The 19,410-nt window shown below is 40.7% G+C and overlaps 1 long non-coding RNA gene across 1 annotated transcript; it reads right to left on the reverse strand.

The window, feature by feature from the left end:
* Window positions 1-10,806: 10,806 nt before the first annotated feature.
* LOC134471641 (uncharacterized) lies at window positions 10,807-19,107 on the reverse strand. The gene is made up of 2 exons (XR_010041149.1): window positions 13,893-19,107; window positions 10,807-13,760 (listed from the first exon to the last, which is right to left on the reverse strand). It is a non-coding gene; the product is annotated as an uncharacterized LOC134471641 (long non-coding RNA).
* Between the last annotated feature and the right edge of the window lie 303 nt (window positions 19,108-19,410).

Here is a 19,410-nt window from a genome sequence, read left to right on the forward strand (position 1 = left end):
TAAGTACTTATTTTCTTGAAGTCTAGGCTTAATGTTTTCTAGGCATAGTCTCACGTAGCGAGTGGTTTCTATTTGTTGCAGTTGTTTTGGGTTCACCAGTTGGCACTGAGGGCATCTGAGGCTCACAGACTGGGAGAGCTTTGATAATTGAGGAATAAAGGAACATTCCTGAAAAAGGGCAGCTAGTTTTGATCCTCCTAGATGGGTAGATTGATGGGCTTGTCGGCTAAGTTCATGGCCCAATGCCTCAGGGAGGAGGATTCCGTTGTCTGGAAGTTGGTACCAGCCTCCAGGGACATTAGGCTTTGCTTGAAGCTGTGCAGCTAGATGCAAGTCTCTTTGAGTATAGACAGGTTCTGACAGAGTAGGGGAACCAGCAGAAGAGTTGGGGCTGTCTCAGTCCCCTCTGATTTTACAGCTGCCTTTCAGGCAGTGATGTCTGCCAAGTTATTCCCCCATACAACAAGATCATCTTCTGTCTGATGGGCTCGACAATGGATAATAGCCACTTTTTTTGGCATCCAGATGGCTGCCAACAAATCTAAAATTTGGGGAGCATTTTTTTTTTTTTTATTTAAGAGGAAAAAGAGAAAAACACAAAACAAACCAAAGCGGCGTAAGGGTACACGCAATACAGAACTACAAAACAAAACAAAACAAAACAAAACAAAAAACCATAACAGTAAGAAATTACCTGCTAGTAGATTACACACTATTTTCTTGAAAATAGTTCCTCAAATCACAGTATCAAAGAACACAAGGTGGACATTCAAACAGGGAGACTGCAAACAGCTGTGTTCAATGTTCCAAAAACATTGATAAAGTCAGCTATTTAACACCCCCAAACACACTTGCTGTTATATCCGTTAGAGCTCCTTTTCTTTTTTTTTTTCCCCTCTCTTTTTTACAACAAAATTTACACATCTTGGATTTTATTACTCCTTAGTGCTTATTACTTTCTTTGGGGGGGGGGGGAAGAATACAGTCAAATATGGCAAAACAAAGCTGTCAGTCAATACCAAGGATAGACGTAGCACATGGTGTAGAACAGAGTACAAGTTTATCAACAATGGTTATCAACGTTGTCCCTTGTTTCCTTAAAAAGAATTGTCTATCTTATTAGATATTATAAAGTTGGACAAAACAGTAGAGAACAAGACCAATAAAACTTAGGCGTTGTAAACATTACAGGACTTCCAAAGAAGACAATAGTCAAACCAGAATGGGTATCTTAGTGAATCTTATTGTCTTCAAAGTAGTTGCCTATGTCTTCAAACTTGATACTATCATATAGAATGGAACAGAGTCTAATCAGTCAAAACAAGGTTGTGGGAGTACTACAGGACTTCAAAACAAGTTAATAGGAAATCGAAAAGAGTTACTATTTATATATCCTAATTTTTTTGAATTTTTTCTTTAATTAAGACAAACATAAGAAATGACTAAATAATTTTTTTTGAAACAATAAGGGGGAGATTGAGATAAAACAGGACATAACAATATAACAATAGAGGTCACAGCATGACTGTTTCAATAACCTAGTACTTCACCACCTTATAACCTGACTTAATAGTAGTTACCATAGTGTCTTTTTCCTTGAAATATTTGGGTAAAACTTCATATACTCTAGCTTCAAATATTTTCATATCAAGAAGCCCAGAATAAAGCCTTTCTAATTAATGAGTGAAAACTTTATAAGGCTTCAAGGCCACCTAATGGGGAATCATGATTACCACATATTTTTATATATTTGAATCATTACTTACATTAGGGAAACTATTCGGTATTCACACATGCGAGATTGATTTATTTCACTAATGAGTATGGTCTCAAGCTGCGCCCATTTATTGATAAATATCTCAATGTGATCCTTCTTTATAGCTGAATAATACTCCATTGTATAGAAATACCACAACTTTTTTATCCATTCCTCAGTTGATGGGCACTTGGGTTGCTTCCAAGATCTGGCGATTACAAATTGTGCTGCTATAAACATAGGTGCACATATATCACTGTGGTATGATGCTTTCAGTTCTTCTGGGAATATGCCTAGAAGTGGAATAGCTGGAATAAATGGGATTTCCAGTCCCAACTTTTTGAGAAATCTCCAGACAGATCTCCACAAAGGCTGTACCAGTCTACACTCCCACCAGCAGTGCAGGAGAGTTCCTTTTTCCCCACAGCCTCTCCAGCATTTGTTGTCGGTTTTCTTGATCCTGGCCATTCTTTCAGGAGTGAGATGGTATCTCAGTGTGGTTTTAATTTGCATTTCTCTAATGACCAATGATGATGAGCATTTTTTCATGTATTTATTTGCCATTTGCATTTCCTCATCTGAGAATTGCATATTCATCTCAGATGCCCATTTTTGGATTGGATCTTTGAATTTCGGAGGTCTGAGTTTCTTTAATTCTTTATATGTTTTAGACAAGAGGCCCTTGTCTGAGAGAGAGTTCACTAAAATCTTTTCCCAGTTTGTGGGTTTTCTTTTCACTATGCTGGAGATTTCTTTTGACATGCAGAAACTTTTTAATAAGAAGTGGTCCCAGTTATTGATTCTGGGAAGTATTTCCCGTGCGGTTTGAGTCCTGTTCATGAATTCTTTACCTACTCCTATGTCTCCAAGGTTTCTACCTATTTTGTCTTCCAATAGATTTAGTGTTTCTGTTTTAATATTCAGATCTTTGACCCATTTACATTTTAATTTAGTACATGGTGATAGACATGGGTCTAGCTTTAGTTTTCGGCAAATGGAGAGCCAGTTTTTCCAGCACCATTTATTAAAGAGACTGTCGTTCTTCCAGTGAACCTGCTTGGCTCCTTTATCAAAAATAAGGTGGTTGAGTGTGTTCGTAGTTGTGGTTGTATCTTCTAATCTATTCCACTGATCTTCAGCTCTGTTTTGATTCCAATACCATGTTGATTTTACTACTGTTGCTTTGTAGTATAACTTCAAGTCAGGGATTGTGATGCCTCCTGCTTTGTCTTTGCTGCTTAGAATTGCCTTTGCGATTCTAGGTCTCTTCTGGTTCCAGATGAAATTTAGGAGTGATTTCTCTAGTTCTATAAGGTATGTTGATGGTATTTCTATTGGGATTGCATTGAATCTGTATAACAGTTTTGGGAGAATGGCCATTTTCACAATGTTTGTTCTTCCTATCCATGAGCAAGGGATGTCTTTCCATTTTCTGAGATCATCTTCAATTTCCTTTTTCAGTGTATTATAATTTTCACTGTATAAGTCTTTCACTTCTTTCGTAAGAGTAATTCCTAAATATTTCATTTTTTTGCTTGCTAATGTGAATAGTCCAGTTTCTCTTATTTCCCTCTCTGTAATTTTGTTGTTCGTGTATAGGAATGCTATTGATTTCTGAGTATTGATTTTGTATCCAGCCACATTACTGAATTTATTTATTGTATCTAAGAGTATTTCAATGGAGTTTAGGGGGTCTTCTATGTAGAGTATCATGTCATCTGCAAACAATGATAATTTAACTTCTTCTTTTCCTATCTTTACCCCTTTTATTTCTCTTTCTTGCCTAATTGCTCTGGCTAGTACTTCCAGTACTATATTAAATAGGAGTGGTGATAAAGGACATCCTTGTCTTGTACCCGATTTTAAAGTAAAGGCTTTCAATTTTTGGCCATTTAGTATGATGCTGGCTGTTGGTTTGTCATAAATGGCCTTTATTATATTGAGGTAAAGACCATTTATTCCAATTTTCTGTAAAGTTCTTATCATGAATAAGTGTTGGACCTTATCGAAGGCTTTTTCTGCATCTATAGAGATGATCATGTGATTCTTATTTTTGGCTTTATTGATATGGTGGATTACATTTATTGATTTGCGTATGTTGAACCATCCTTGCATTCCTGGGATGAATCCCACCTGGTCATGTTGTATAATCTTCTTGATGATTTGCTGGATCCTATTTGCCAATATTTTATTGAGGATTTTTGCATCTGTGTTCATTAGGGAGATCGGTCTGTAGTTCTCTTTTATAGTTGGGTCTTTCTCAGGTTTTGGTACTAGAGTAATATTTGCTTCCAGGAATGACTTAGGAAGGATTGCTTCCCTTTCAATTTCATTGAATAGTTTGAGGAGTGTCGGCATTAGGTCTTCTTTATATTTCTTGTAGAATTCTGCAGTGAATCCATCTGGGCCTGGGCTCTTCTTGGTGGGCAAGGACCCAATTACATTCTCAATTTCATTAGCAGAGATTGGGTTATTCAACAGTTTTATATCCTCTTGATCTAGCTTTGGTACTTCATATGCTTCTAAGAATCTGTCTATTTCTTCTGTGTTATCAAACTTTTGAGAGTAGAGGTTTTCGAAATAGGTGTTGATGATCCTCTGTATTTCTATTGGGTCTGTAGTGATTTCTCCTTTTTCATTTCTTATTGCATGAATTTGAGCTTTTTCTTTCCTTTTTTTAATAAGGTTGGCTAGGGGCTTATCGATTTTATTTATTCTTTCAAAGAACCAACTCTTTGATTCGTTGATTCTTTGGATTGTTTTCTTAGTCTCTATTGCATTGATTTCTGCTCTGATTCTTATAATTTCCTCTCTTCTTTTGGCTTTGGGCTTGACTTGCTCTTCTTTTTCTAGCTGTTTGAGGTGTAGCATCAAGTTATTTACTTGTATTCGTTCTGTTTTCCTGATGTGGGAACTCAGTGCAATAAATTTTCCTCTCAGAATGGCTTTCATTGCATCCCACAGATTCCGGTAAGTTGTATCTGCATTTTCATTTTCTTTTAGGTATTGTTTAATTTCTTCTTTAATTTCTTCTGTGACCCACTGATTACTCAAGAGTGTGTTATTTAGTTTCCATGTGTTTGTGGAATTTTTGCAGTATCCTTTGTCATTAATTTCTAATTTCAGAGCGCTATGATCCGATAATATGCAAGGGATGATTTCAACTCTTTTGCATTTGCTTAAATATGTTCTGTGAGCTAATATATGGTCTATTTTAGAAAATGATCCATGTACTGCTGAGAAGAATGTGTATTCTGATGTTGTTGGGTGGAACATTCTGTATATGTCTATCAAACCCATTTGTTCACAGGTGTGATTCAGTTCTGTTATTTCTTTGCTCATTTTCTGTCTGGTTGATCTGTCCCTTGGTGTCAGTGGTGTATTAAGGTCTCCTGTTACAATTGTGTTACTGATAATTTGAGTTTTCATTTCTGTTAATAATTGTTTTATATAACTGGGTGCTCTGGAGTTTGGTGCGTATATATTTAAGATAGTTATCTCTTCCTCTTGGAGTTTTCCCCTTACGAGTATGTAGTGACCTTCTTTGTCCTTTATGGTCATTGTTGGTTTAAAGTTCACGTTGTCTGCAAACAGAATGGCTACTCCTGCCTTTTTTTGGATTCCTGCTGCATGAAGAATTGTTTTCCATCCTTTGACTTTCAGTCTGTGAGTATCTTTCTGGGTTAGATGGGTTTCCTGTAAACAGCATATGGTTGGATTTTGTTTCTTGATCCATTCTGCTAGTCTGTTTCTTTTGATTGGTGCATTGAGACCATTTACATTAATGGTTATTACTGTTAAATGCTGGTTAATTGTAGGAATGTTATCTCTCTGCTGTTGCATCTTTATCTTTCGGTTCTGTTTAATTATTTGCTTTGCTTAGTGGTTTTTTCCTTTGTGTATCTAAACTGTCTTTCAATATTTTTTGCAGGGTTGGTTTGGTGTTCATGAAGTTCTTCAGCTGTTCTTTGTCATGGAAGTATCGTATTGCACCATCTATTTTGAATGATAGTTTTGCAGGATATATCAGTCTTGGTTGGAAATCATTTTGCTTTAGGATCTGGAATACTTCACTCCATGCTCTTCTTGACTTTATCGTTTGTGCTGAGAAGTCTGCTGTGATTCTGATAGGTTTTCCTTTATAAGTGATTTGTCTTTTCTCTCTGACAGCTTTTAATAATCTATTCTTGTGTTGGATTTCTGGGATGGTGACTATTATATGTCTGGGTGTAGTTTTATTTTGGTTATGACTGTTTGGAGTTCTATATGCTTCACTGATCCTGATGTCAGTTTCTGATCTCATGCTTGGGAAATTTTCAGCTATTACTTCTCTAAATATCCTCCTGACATCCTTCATGTTGTCTCCCTCTCTTTCATTAATCCCTATCATTCTTATGTTATTCTTCTTTGCATCGTCTTGCAGTTGTTGAATTGTTGTTTCCTGGTTCCTTGTTATTTTCAAAAGATCTTTCCTTTCCTGTTCACTAGCTGCAATCCTGTCTTCAAGGTCTGAAATTCTATCTTCACTTTCATTAAGGCGGTTTTTACAACTTTCAGTGGAGTTTTTTATTTCCTGTATATCTCTGTGCATCTGCATTATGTATTCTGTTTGTTTCTTATATTGCTCATCTAGGGATTCTATCTTTTTGTTTAGTTCCTCCAATTTTTTATCTGTGTTTTCTTTAGATATATTTAGAATCTCTTTCATTTCTTTTATCATTTCTTCTTTTATCTGGGAGATTATTTCGAGTTTGAATTTCTTTAAAGCTTCCTGGAGTTGCTTGTCAATTTCAGTGGCTATTGTGTCCGATATATGAGGTGGATGGGATATATTTTCTTCTATATACATCGCTCCTAGGGTTTCTTGAGATGGGCTGGAGGTTTGAGGTTGTAATTTGGTCTTTCGTTTTGTCATTTTCCTATATTTCTGTGTTTCAAGTGTTACTTGAAAGCTTCCTCAGGATCTGTTGAAAATCCCCTTCTATGTTTGGAGCTACTGGGACTCTGGCGCCGTGCTACTCCAAGCCATTAGGCCTACAGAACCAGTGGCCCTCCTCTGCCTGCTCAGAACTCCGCAGTTCCAGACAAGCTGGGCCTCAGGGACACTGTGTGCCCACCTGCCCCTTGGAAGCTCCACAGTTCTTCAATCGCAGCCGGGTTAGGGTACTCACCACAGGCCGCAGTGCTTCAGGAATCTGTGGACCCTCCCTGGTTGCAGAGATATCCACAGTCCTCCAGACACGCAGAGAGGCCAGTGAGGGCACCCCAGATCTGCCCAGTTCCTCCTCTGCAGACCTGTGGCCAGGTGTGGCAGCTAAACAGGCTGGGCTAGGCTGGTAGTGTGGGCCAGCCCACCTATTGGGAGCTCAGCAGGTCTCCAAATGAAGCCGGGAATGGGGAGGCTGATGTGGAAGCCTTAAACCCACCTCTCTCCTTCACTGCACCTGGAAGCCTGAGGGAACTCCAGCAGTCTGGGCGCAGAAATCCAGAGTCCTCCAGACACGCAGAGAGGCCAGTGAGGGCACCCCAGATCTGTCCAGCTCCTCCTCTGCAGACCTGTGGCCAGGCGCGGCAGCTAAACAGGCTGGGCTAGGCTGGTAGTGTGGGCCAGCCCACCTATCGGGAGCTCAGCGGGTCTCCAAATGAAGCCGGGAATGGGGAGGCTGATGTGGAAGCCTTAGACCCACCTCTCTCCTTCACTGCACCTGGAAGCCTGAGGGAACTCCAGCAGTCTGGGCGCAGAAATCCAGAGTCCTCCAGACACGCAGAGAGGCCAGTGAGGGCACCCCAGATCTGCCCAGCTCCTCCTCTGCCTTGGGGAGCATTTTTAATCCGTTGGCCCCCAGAAGTCAATAATCCCTGTTCCTGGTAAATAGCCCCATGAACATGGGCAGTAGCAAATGCATACTTTGACAACTTGAGGCCTCAGTGAGGGCAATGAGTTCAACTTATTGGGCTGATGTTTCCAGCTCCAGTGTTGGTTCCCATAGAATCTGAGAGTCTGTGGTAACGGCAGCTCCCGCGACCCGCTGTAACTGCTTGATAGATGTCACTGCTTCCATTAGAGAAATACAAAGGAACTCTGAATAGTGGCTCATCTGTCAAGTCTGGTCCCCAATATAGTCGTGGAGGGGCAAGGAAGGTCATCATCAGGCAGCAGAGTAGCAGAATTTGAAGACACTGTCCCCTTGAAATTGATGGTAGTCAGATCTAGAAGTAATGCTTGATAATGTATGAGCTGGGAATTGGGCAGCCATCAGTCTGGTGGAGCCTTGATGAGTCTCCAGAGAATAGGATGGGACAATTAAGAGTTTCTGTCCAAAAGTCAATTTTTAAGCTTCTTTTATCAGGAGGGCCACCAAGGAAATCACCTGCAGACAGGGCGGCCATCTGGCTGTCACATAATCAAGTCTCTTGGAAAGATAGGCAACAGGCCTCTGCCAGGGTCTCAAACTCTGGATCAGTCCTGTGGCTCCTAGAAATTTTTGCACTTGCCTTTAGTCACAGGGACTGGAATCTGTTGGATGGCTTGCATCCGCTGGGAGGAAAGAGTCATATTTTTCTTTATGGTGAGTCCAACAACCAATATATTTTTTTCTGCCCAGCAGGAACCTCTTAAGCCTGTTCTTTAGGGTCCTCTCGGTTTTCAAATATCTTTTAAGCAACCTCTAATAATTGACTGAAGGACATTTCCTCAAATATCTCAAACTTTTGCAATTTTTGCTGAATATCAGGGGCCAACTGGCTTACAAAGGCAATATTAATAGCCTTGCATTTTTAGGTGCTACCGGTGTATAAATGTGATAGGCCTTTTGCAATCTTTTCAGAAAACCCCCAGGGAGACTTATTAGCCAATTGTCTCATCTCTGCTATCTTGGGAAAATTGGTGGGTTTTCTGGGGTGCCCTAATGGCTACTGAGAACAACTGGCGATATTGGGGAACCTCCTTACCTCTGATTGTCCAGTCGGGGTGGGACAAAAGGAAAACATGGTTCTGGCATTCTGGATCAGAGGGTAGGCTTCATCTGGATGGCATACTGCTTTTTTTGTCCCAGGGTGCCACGTGTACTGAAATTACATACCTAACAAAAAAGGGCTTTTTCATAGGTAACAAAATTAATTGTGCCACATAATCTCCCAGATGTCCACAGCACATGCAAGAACTTGTATTTTATCCCTATAATCACCAATCACATTAGGCACAATAGTTATTTCTTTTAAATTTAGATTGGCTTTTTCCAGTATAAGATGAATTGTTTCTTTTTCTCTTTTTTCCCCACAATCAAAATCTCAACTCTGTCTTTACAATCTATAACATTTCTGAAAATTTCCCTCCCCCAAACTCACAGTATTGCAAATTATCCTGTTGGGCTCTTTGCTCTTGATTTGCAACATAAAGCTGGCTAAGAGCCCCCAACAATAGCCATGCTATAGAAAGCATTTTTTTCTTTTACATTTTTATTTTAAGACAAAACCACCTTTTTTTTTACTTATTACAAGTCAATTACTTTTTCTCTTTCTTTTTAGACAACATTAAAACCTTTAATAAAATCCTTGAAATGACCTTTTTAGTAGTCTAAAACATATTTAATCATTTTATGTCTTTTTACCACATTAAAATGTTACATTTTTAAAAAAAAATTGTAACCTTTTTAACTGGCTCAATTACAGTATGACCTGGTTTTTACTTGGTAAAGTTAATATGATTTTTAAAAATCATAAATATACATATATGTGTACATATATTCACATTTTAACCAAAAAGAAAAATACTTTTTAAAAAGGCATGCCGAGGTTGCAAGTAATCAATTGTACTAAAACATTAAACAAGGTGCCACAAAAGACAAGACCAACATTAAAGACACAAACAAAGGTTGTTTTGTGCAGTTTGGTGAGCTAAAGGAAATAATTTTCATTATGAACCTTGAGTCCAATGAGCCACATGTATACTACAACAGAAAGGGGCAACGATCCCCTAAGTTAGTAACAAATTCAACAATTTCAAATGGGCAAAAAAATCCCCAAAGTGAGTAACAGATTCAAACAGGAAGACAATTCCAAAGTACAAAAACACTGAACATAAATACACACGAGCAAAAGGCCCCAAACTTATGGACGGGCTGAAGCCCCAAACGGGCCGAAGACCCACACACATGGGCTGGAGCCCCACATTACAAATGGGATTTTGTACCTCAGCCCCGGATTCCAGTACAGAAGGAGCCCTAGCTTGTCTGCAGTCACTGCATGCATCCAATTACTGTTAGGTCTGAGAAGAAGGGAGAGGATGGGAAGAGGGAGAGGAAGAGGGAAGAGGAAGTGGTCCGTGGAAGGAGTGGAGTGGACGGCTGTGAAAGTAGTGGGCGGCGGTGGCTTTATTTCGGGAATGCGGGGAGAGACCCCCCCGCCGGCCCCGGGGCGCAGCATCTCCACTGCACCCGGGGCCGTGGTTATTCCGGGAACATGGGGAGAGGAGACTGGCGCACTGGCCACTGGAATCTGGTGATCTCTCTCTCGGACACGTGGGGTGGGGGAATATAAATAGCCTAAGCTTAGGGCAGTACCCTAAGGCCATTAGAGATGCACAGGTATTTCATTGGCACACGTTTTGGCGCCAGAGTTACAGGGATGGGGGTATAGGGTTACAGGCAAGTCTATAGGGGTGGGGGAGGCAGCGGCTGCGGCTTTTTCCTGGCTTTTTCCAGTCTGGGCCAGCAACTCTTTCAATTACAAATAGGCAAAAGCCTCCACATGGGCCAAAGCCCAAACAAAGTTACGAATAGGCTCCAAAAGCCCTAAAATACAAAAGGGGGAAAAAGGCCTCCAGAAGTTGTCTCATTTTATCTGCAGTTATAAATGTGTGCACTCAGATTACAAACAGTCAAAAAAAACAAAAAAACAAAAACAAAAAACCCCAAATACAGATGGTTAGCCAATTGATAGGTGAAAAAATAATTTGGGGAGGGGTCCTCCATTAATCCCGGACGAGACCCCAAATTTTGTAGTCCACAAATGAGCCCCCAAGCTTGAGTTCAAAAAATGAGGCAAAAACATATTTTAAAAAGCAGCGCTGATTTATTTTTTCATGGGGCTGATTTATTTTATCAAGCGACACAGTGCAGTTGGAGATTGCAAAAGCTGTGTGTGTCATTCCTCTACACTTGCCGACCGTTAGTACATATCACAGCTCACAAAGTAGAGGTCATGAGCGTGGATCAGGAAATGAGAAAATCCTTCATCTTCTAAGGAATGAGGAAGACCTTTGTTTCCCTTTGCAGAGGACAGAGAAGTCTCTCAGGAATTTACAGTTCTTTACAGAGGAGAGCATTGATTAACGTATTGATTAGGTCACCCAGAGGGAAAAAAGATACACATATAGAACAGTAGGCCACATTACAGGTATTTTGGTATAGTACAAATATAATGAAGATTTTTGCTAGTGTACAACATGCAAGACCAGATTTTGAGCTGATGGGGCTTGTGGTATTGACTCAGACCCTGTCTTAGCCAGACAGCAGAGGGTGTGTGCAGTTGAGAGCTGCTGAGCAGACTCAGTTTCCTGTGGTCTAAGGGTATCTGTCAGCCTTTCCTAGGCCAAGCAAACCTCTCTAAGCTTCAGATTCCTCACCAGTAAAGAGGTAAGTGTACTCCCAGCCCCTCACCTGGGCAGGGGGTTAAGTGCTTTGCTTTGTTTTCCTCTGGGGGAATCAGATAATGTGGGTAGAAGCTCTTCACAAACTGTAAGCCACCCTTTAAATGCTGGCGTTATACATACTGAGAAGAAGTATGTAATCAGGATGTTGAGAACTGTGGATCCAACATGCATGGAATAAAAAGTAGCTTGAGAAACCAAGTTCCATGGTCCCAGAGAAGAATGTCCAGGTCACTGAAGCAACTGCAGGCAAGAGCAGTTGGAAGCCCTCGGACTCCTTCCCCAGCTCTTCTTAGCCTTTAACAAGCTGAGCACAGAGAGGACAGCCTGCTGTCCTCACACTGAAGAGTACTTGAAAGGCTGACTCATTCCCCTCTTCCCTGCAATGAGCACAAAGGCCAAACCAGTCTCCTGTATAGGACCCCACAGCCGGCTCTGGGAGCAGCACCCTTCTGGGCCACTGACAGGGAAAGTGTATCCATGAATATTCATTCACCGTGCGTTTACAAGTGTTCTGTGTAAAGGCCCTTTTAATGATGATGGGAATGGGAATGAAAGGGCTTGATGAATTCCTGAGTCAGCTGGCCCCTACCCCAGAACACATGCAATGGTTGTCATAGAGAAGTGGTTTACAAGGAGAACATCTCTGCAGATGTGTGAGCCTCACATTGCAACCACCTCCCATTCTCTAGGGAGAACCAAACAGACCCGAGACACAGATCCAGAGACACAGTGACATTTCAGCTCCTGAGGGGAATGTCCTCCACGCTTGCATTTTCTAAGAAGATAGTTGTGAGTCTAGAAGACCACCACCTGAAATTTCCCTGCTTTCCTCTCCACAGGACCTCGCCGCTCCTGCCGCCTGTTGGTGATGCCTCCTGGTCTCCTGCTGCAGAGGTTCACTCTTCTGCACTCCGTGAACTGGTTTTGTGTCTCCCCAATTAGGGAATCAATGATACTCTTTGCCCTACTGCTGTGTCCCCCAGATTGTTTGCTGGTTTCACTAATGAGTTTTATCATTAGTTGACTTTTTAATGTGTCCTTTCTTGTCCATACATTCCCTCCCTTTGCAACAAACATATTAAGCATATAGCACGTATTTGACTCAGTACTGAGGCAAATAGTGACGATATAATAACAGAAGCACCACAGTATTTACTCAGTACTGTCTCAGCTTCCAGAGTCTGCTGCATCTTATTTAATTCCCACAATAACCTGCTGAGGGATAGTTATTATTCCCATTTTACAAATGAGGAAACCAAGGCTGGGCCTCCACAGTTAGGATATGCTGAAGTCAGTGGTAAACATTAGTGGGGAGAGAAATTATCTGGCAATTTTGACTCATGGGAGTCCTCAGCAGGGCAGCACAGGAGCACAAAGGAAGGAATGTCTGCCAGAATTGTGCGGAAGAAGTGTCAAGCTGGCTCTCTGAGGGAGGGAAACTAAACCATAAGCTGTGCACAGATGAAGAATAAGTCAGTGGAGAGGGGGGACCAGCTTTGTAAGAACAAGTCTCTCTGTTTGTCTTCCAGGGCCAAGCTGTCTCTTCTGTTCACTCCCTGCCCACTTTTGGTCCCAGCTTCCCCTAGAGCCTTCAAAATCAAGCCTATTCTTGAGGGAAGGCAGCTGGGGCGGCCCAGGATTTGGTGGTGGTTGTGGGTGGGCCATGACACATATTTTGATGACTATTACTTTCCAACACAAGCGCACAATTGGCTGAGACAGTCTGGGCTCTGATGCCTCCAAAGGGTCACCTTCCTGGAAACCCTTCCTGAGCTCCTCTAAATTCTTCTCCAGTGTCTGAGCCTGTGTAGAACTCTGTCCCTCCTGCTCCAGGGCATGCAGAAAGGGAGGAATCCCACCATAGCTGTGTGCCATCCTCCATGGGTACCTGAGGAGATGGCCTTGACGCTGCTACAATGTCAGAAGCTTCAGTACGATGGTGCTCAAGAAGCAGAATACATTTACTTTATAAATAACCAGAACAAGGAGAGGAGGTGGTGCTGGGAACAGAGCAGGGGATAGTGAAGTAAAAACACCATAAAAATTTATCACAAAAATTTTAAAATCTCTGTGACTTAAAAAAATGTTATATAACTTCAGGCAATACACAGGGAAAGGAAGAGTCCTTTTTACATTCTACTTTTCTGAGAAGTCCTGTATTAGTTTGTTTCACTTCTGAATTTCTGCTATAGACACTTAAGCGATAGCCAAAAAAGCAGAAGAAACCTCACAAAAATCATGCCGTCAGATATCAGTTAATTATGCACAAACCCGGTCAAACACCTGCTACAAGATGGACAACTAGCGGCTTCCTGCATTCATGGCCTCAGGCTCTTTCCTCATGTGTACCACCTGGAAAAGTCCGAAAACAGAAAATTAGATCACCTTGGGTAGCAAACTTTTAAACCTAAACCAGCAATCAGTCACCCGGCACCTACTTTCAAACAGAATTCATTTTGTGCACTCTTCTCCAAGGATCCTTACCCTGCTGGGATTGGTTTAATCCTCTGGAACTGATACAGACCAGGCCTGTGAACCAATGCTACTCAGTGGAACACAGGAAACCAGCTAGGGAGGCGTCTAGAAATGTTTCCTTCACCTCTTAGAAAGAGATCTAGGAAGGACAAGGGAAAAGATGAGAGGTGAGGGAACAAGTCAGGAGGGTGAAAAGCCAGGAGTTTCATTTTGAATATAAAAGAAAGGTTGTGTTGCAGCTACAAATCCAGGAATCAGTAACATAAAAGCGTTATTTAAGTTTGAAAGACTGAACAAGACTACCAGAGGTCATGTGGGTAGAGACAACAGGCCATTCATAGAATTTATTCCACAATGTTTCCACTTTGGCCCAAGCTAGTCTAATGCAAACTCCTAGCAAGCAAGTGCTCTCTCACCCCCAACACCCCTTTACTGTGTTATTCCGCCTAAAACGCCTTTCTCTCCCCAGAACCTTCTGAATACACCTCCTGACCCCCTCCCCACGGCCTGCACTCCTCCATCTCCAACGCCAGCTTTATGGCTTTCGGTGACTTTGTCTGTTCACCACATTTTGCTATTCTAAACAATCTTGCATTGCATTTATGTCAATTTTCTCCCAACTAGATTATAAACTGGCAGAAGGCAGCCTTTGTACTCCCCAATACCCGGCACATTGCACAGGAAAGAGTTAAGATAAAAATCTATTACTAGTCACTCTTTTTTTTGATAGTTTTATGCCAGGGGGTGAAAACAAAGCTCCACGTCTTAGGCTGGGAGAGGCAATAGCTCAGCAAGGATCCAGCAACCAGTCCTCTGAAAATGAGGCAGCAATTGTCTGGTGCTTTAAAATGCTCATGGCAGATAAAGCTTGCAGCAAATCAAAAGAATGTGATTCAATCTTTATTGAAAAGAATGACTTGAAAATAGTTTCCTACAGAGAAAAATCACACAATTAAAATGAATGCCTGCGAACCACACAACTGCTTCTCCATCTAGCCCTGAAAAACACTCCACTTCACCGGAACATGACTCAGTGTGTTCATGCCATGTGACACTCCCTCCTCCCTTAGGAGTTCATAACACACGGTCACTGCAGACCCCTTCCAGGTGGTTTAGCTCTGTCCCCAGGCCCTGTCCATCTCAGTGAACCCAAAAGATTCTGGAGAGCTTCAGATTATCATTCTTTTTTGCTTGTAACAACAAACTTTCCCATTCTGTCTCTGCCCCACACTACCTCTAGGTTCTCCAGCTGTGTTTGTCTCAGCCTTGAGTCCCAGTTGTCCCCACTGTTCCAGATATCCTCCATCTGGACTCTGCTGGCCACGCGTCCCACAAAAGCATCGTCTAATGGGGCAAAACACTGTTTAATTCTCTTTAAAGCAGCAGCAAGCATGTTCACAAGCTCGCCAAACCTGATGGTTGAGACAAGATCGAATGAAACTAAAAAGATCTGACTCAGTTTTCCAAAGCTGACTATTGCTGCTCACTGAGTCATGCTTGAGTGTTGTCCAGAGGTCATATTATTTTCCCGCTTGACTCATGTTTCCTTTCAAAAATCCTATGAGTCTGCTGCTTGAATGTGATCCCGCCTTCTTGCCTCCTGGGCCTCCAGCTCAGTTCCTGGACTCAGCTGCCAGAAGTTGTTAATGAGAAGGTTCCCTCCTGTAAGAAGATCCCTGTCTCTACCACTACATTTGCTAGCTGATCTCCAGCTAGTTTGAGCTTGTTTCCTTGTGAGAAAATGGAATTTAAAATACATTGAAGTATTGGTGTGAAAATTAAATAAAAAGATAAGGACAATACCAGGACCAATTGTGTACCTGTGTAAGCAAGGCTCAACAAATATTAGGTTGAACCAGATAAAATGGTTAAATACTAACAATTTATGCAGTTTTACCTACCGTTAGCCTACTACTCAAGCACCAAGGAAACTGATATTCATTTGATTGGGGTATTGAGCAAGGAGAAAGTAGACTATTACAGATAGAAATACAAGAGTTGACATTTATATTTACATCACCAACCAAAGCATGCATGCACCCTCTTACACACTTTAAATGTTGGGAGATTTTTTTAGCTAGTTGAGCAAAGCTGATTCAAAAGATAGGACAATGTGGTTAAAAACCTAGGAAAGAGATTGTCTGGGGTCAAATATCAGTTCTGCTACTCATCAACACTTGTCAATTAGAGCAACTCAAATTGTGAACCAATCTGAGTCTCAGTTTTCCTTCCCATGACATAGGATAATAAAAAATTGTTGTCTCGATTAAATAAACTAATAGGTGTAAAGTTCTGAGAACACAGACATGTTAATATTTGGCCTGATGAGTGAGAGATACTTTACGTGATAACCCTGACTGGGTGGAATCACGGCCCTGCCAATGGAAAGTCAGCCTCCCCTGGCTACGAAGTGCCAGTTTACCAACTGGGACATCCCTTGGGAAGCTCGAAGACTGCGGATGTCACTGCTCAGTAGAGAGCTCCACAGGGGTCCAGCCAGCCAATAGCACTGTATCTTCATGCTTCATGCTTTAGGGGAAGAGCTGAGCATGTCAGTGATCCAGAGCAGAAGTGACTCACACACCCTCCAAATCCTCAATGGAAATAAGATGGGTGGAGATAAGAAAGAAGGAGATTCAACCACAGTACACCAAGAAGGAGACGCTGCTCATTCTGGAGTAAACTGAAAGCACAATTTGAGCTCAGCTTAAATTTTGAAACTCACATTAACGAAGACAAAGACATCAGAAGAAGATAATGATGCCCTCTAAGTTTTCCTATAACTCTTTTGTGTATATCATCAGACTACATCCACACACAAAACATCTGTTAGTCAGATAAGGCAAAGCCAGCAGGATTTCTACATGAAGACGACGACGTGAAGAACAGTAGAATTTTAATGGCTCACCAGAGCCTACTCAGCCAGCCGCTGATGGAGCTGGAATCTGTACCCACTAAAAGCTGCACGGTGCACTTAGAATCTCAGAGGGATCTTGGAATGAACATATTTATTTCTTTTTGGACCTTTAAATAAAGGTAAGGAAATAAAGGGTTAGGGCTCAAGCATGTGAGGACTTGAGCACTCTCTTTTCCTTCCTGAAAAAAAATGTTTCTCTTTCCTCCTAGCGAAAGGAAGGAAGATCTTGAATTCAAAATATTCAGTCCTCAACTTTTGTTCCAAATGGATTTTTAGGAGTTGGAGGAGTCATAGGCGAGGACAGTTCTCCAGGTGGACAGGGTTAATAAAAGACTGAAAAGTCTGCAAGTATTATAGTCCTGGGAGGACAGAAGAGTGCTGTGCTGCCAGCTGCAATTCGGTGGTCCCTCAGAGACGGGCAGTGACAACACTCAGGAGTTCAGTGCTGAACTGTGACATCCCTGGGACCTTCTGATATGAATGACAGGTAAAGCTTGCTCCAGAGAAATAAGTTTCTGCAGGCTGGTTGAGATTTCTTATCTGTCTAACATGAGGATAAAAATAGTCTTCATATTAATGTGATTTTCTGTTTTGTATCTTTTAGAATTTTCTCTTTAGCTTTCCGAAATTTTGGTACAATGTAAATTAAGATGTGAGTGTGGAGAATGCATATTTTCCTTATACTACAACTTCAGGAAATTTTTAAAAAGAATGAATGGATTCTTCCCTCCATTATTTCTGTTTTCTTCTCAAATTCTTGTTAGAATGCTGTTGGAATTTCTGGATTTATTTTGGGGTCTCTTAATTCTCTGTCATGCTGTTTGTCTTTTTGCACTGTATGTGGGTCATTCATCAGGGAATTCTTCAGGCTCTTGACCTTGCTCTCCCGTTGTGTCCCATGTTCTTCCTCAGAGAAATACTTTTAGTAAAAAGCCTAACATGAAGAAAATTGTGTAACCTTGCAAGTCATGGTGATCAAAATAATTGGAAAGGTTTACCTTATTCTTAAAGTAGGAATATGTAATAGTATTATTAGTAGAAATAATAATACCATAAGACTGAAAATTCTTAAATTAGCCTAGAAATTCAAAGTAAGTCTAACAAAACCCCTTTAACAGATAAACCATCTAAAGTTAATTAGAGTATATTTTCAAGTGGCAGGGTTTTTTTTTTTTTCCATCTTGTCTCTTATTTGAGATACCATTAATTCAAGAAGGGCGAAGTTGAGAAGAGGAGCTAACAACAGGGGTTGAAATTCTCCTATGGAGTAGTTAGAGCCTTCTGTCACCACAAGCAGGCAGGCTTTTGGTTTCCTAAATTGGTGGTTAAAACGTAGTTTTCTGTCCAATTGGAATATGAGAAAGGTTTAGACTAAGGGATGCAGATGGAGGCAGTATAACGGAGACACAACAACTGTGAACTAAATAGTTCAGCTGCACGGTCCCCCTTCCTTAGCCTGCCCTCTGCACACTGACCGGTATAAAAAAAGATTGTCAGAAGATAAATTTTTAACAAACTACTAAAGGACTCTAAAGGAATTATCAGTTTTATTTGTTTGCACTTGAGAAATTCAGTTCAATTACCCCCTCAGAAGAGCTCACAGGTCACTTAATTCTGCACACACACTCAGGACTTTGGAATAATCTTTTAAAGATTCACTCTTAGCTAAAGAATGCCAAGTTACCCTAGATGATTTAGGAAAACCCCTAGTAGAAAAGGGAAGACTATTCAAGAAAAAAGAAACAAAAACAAAACATTTAGAGAAAACAAATGATGGAAAAGGATGTAAGATTTTTAAATCTACGATCTTTAGGAAAATAAGCAAAGATATACATTCTATACCCAGAAGCAGAGGTTATGTAAAAGGGTAAAACAAAGAACATTTTTTTCTTTTGCAAATAAAACTTGAATCAAACTGGAGAGTAAAACTGAAGAAATGTTCCATGAGCTAGTACAAAAAGAAAGTGCACTAAGAATGAGGAAGGAAATGATGAGTAATATATAGAATGAATCTAAGAAGGCCAAAATCCAAACAAAATTGTTCTTTAAAAGAGAGACAGAAATATAGAGAAGGGAAATCTGAACTGGCAACAAAATTCAAAAAATAAAAATAAAAATCGTCAGATCAAATGTGTCCTTTTTATGCCTGCAAACATGAATGCAATAAGGTCTGTCCCGTACCAAAGCACATCATAGTGAGGTGTTGGCATCCCAAGGGAAGAGAAAACCCTAGTGGTTTCAGACACGAGAGGGAAGGTGATTTACAAGAAAAACAGCATAAAGAAAGAATAGAATTATTCAATAGTTACAAAAACATTAAAATAGATCAAAGAATAGAATTATTGAATAGTTACAAAAATATTAAAATAGATCAAAGAAGTGCCTCCAAATATTTAAAAAACTACATTTAAATTTGGACTTCAAATCCAAGCCAAATTATGATTCCAGAGAGTAGATAAAGGTTTCCAGAAAGCTAAGAGCCCTAAAACTCCCTTATTACCTCTATAAAAATCAACTGGGAGGCTTAATTCTTTCAGTGACAGACTGTATCACCTCTCTTGTTGAGGTCAACTGACACAGCTGTGTGAAATACACATAAATAATATAAAG

Source organism: Cavia porcellus, unplaced genomic scaffold (genome assembly GCF_034190915.1).
Source record: "Cavia porcellus strain 051 isolate PalLab524CR breed Dunkin Hartley unplaced genomic scaffold, mCavPor4.1 scaffold_19, whole genome shotgun sequence".
Taxonomy (NCBI): Eukaryota; Metazoa; Chordata; class Mammalia; order Rodentia; family Caviidae; genus Cavia; species Cavia porcellus.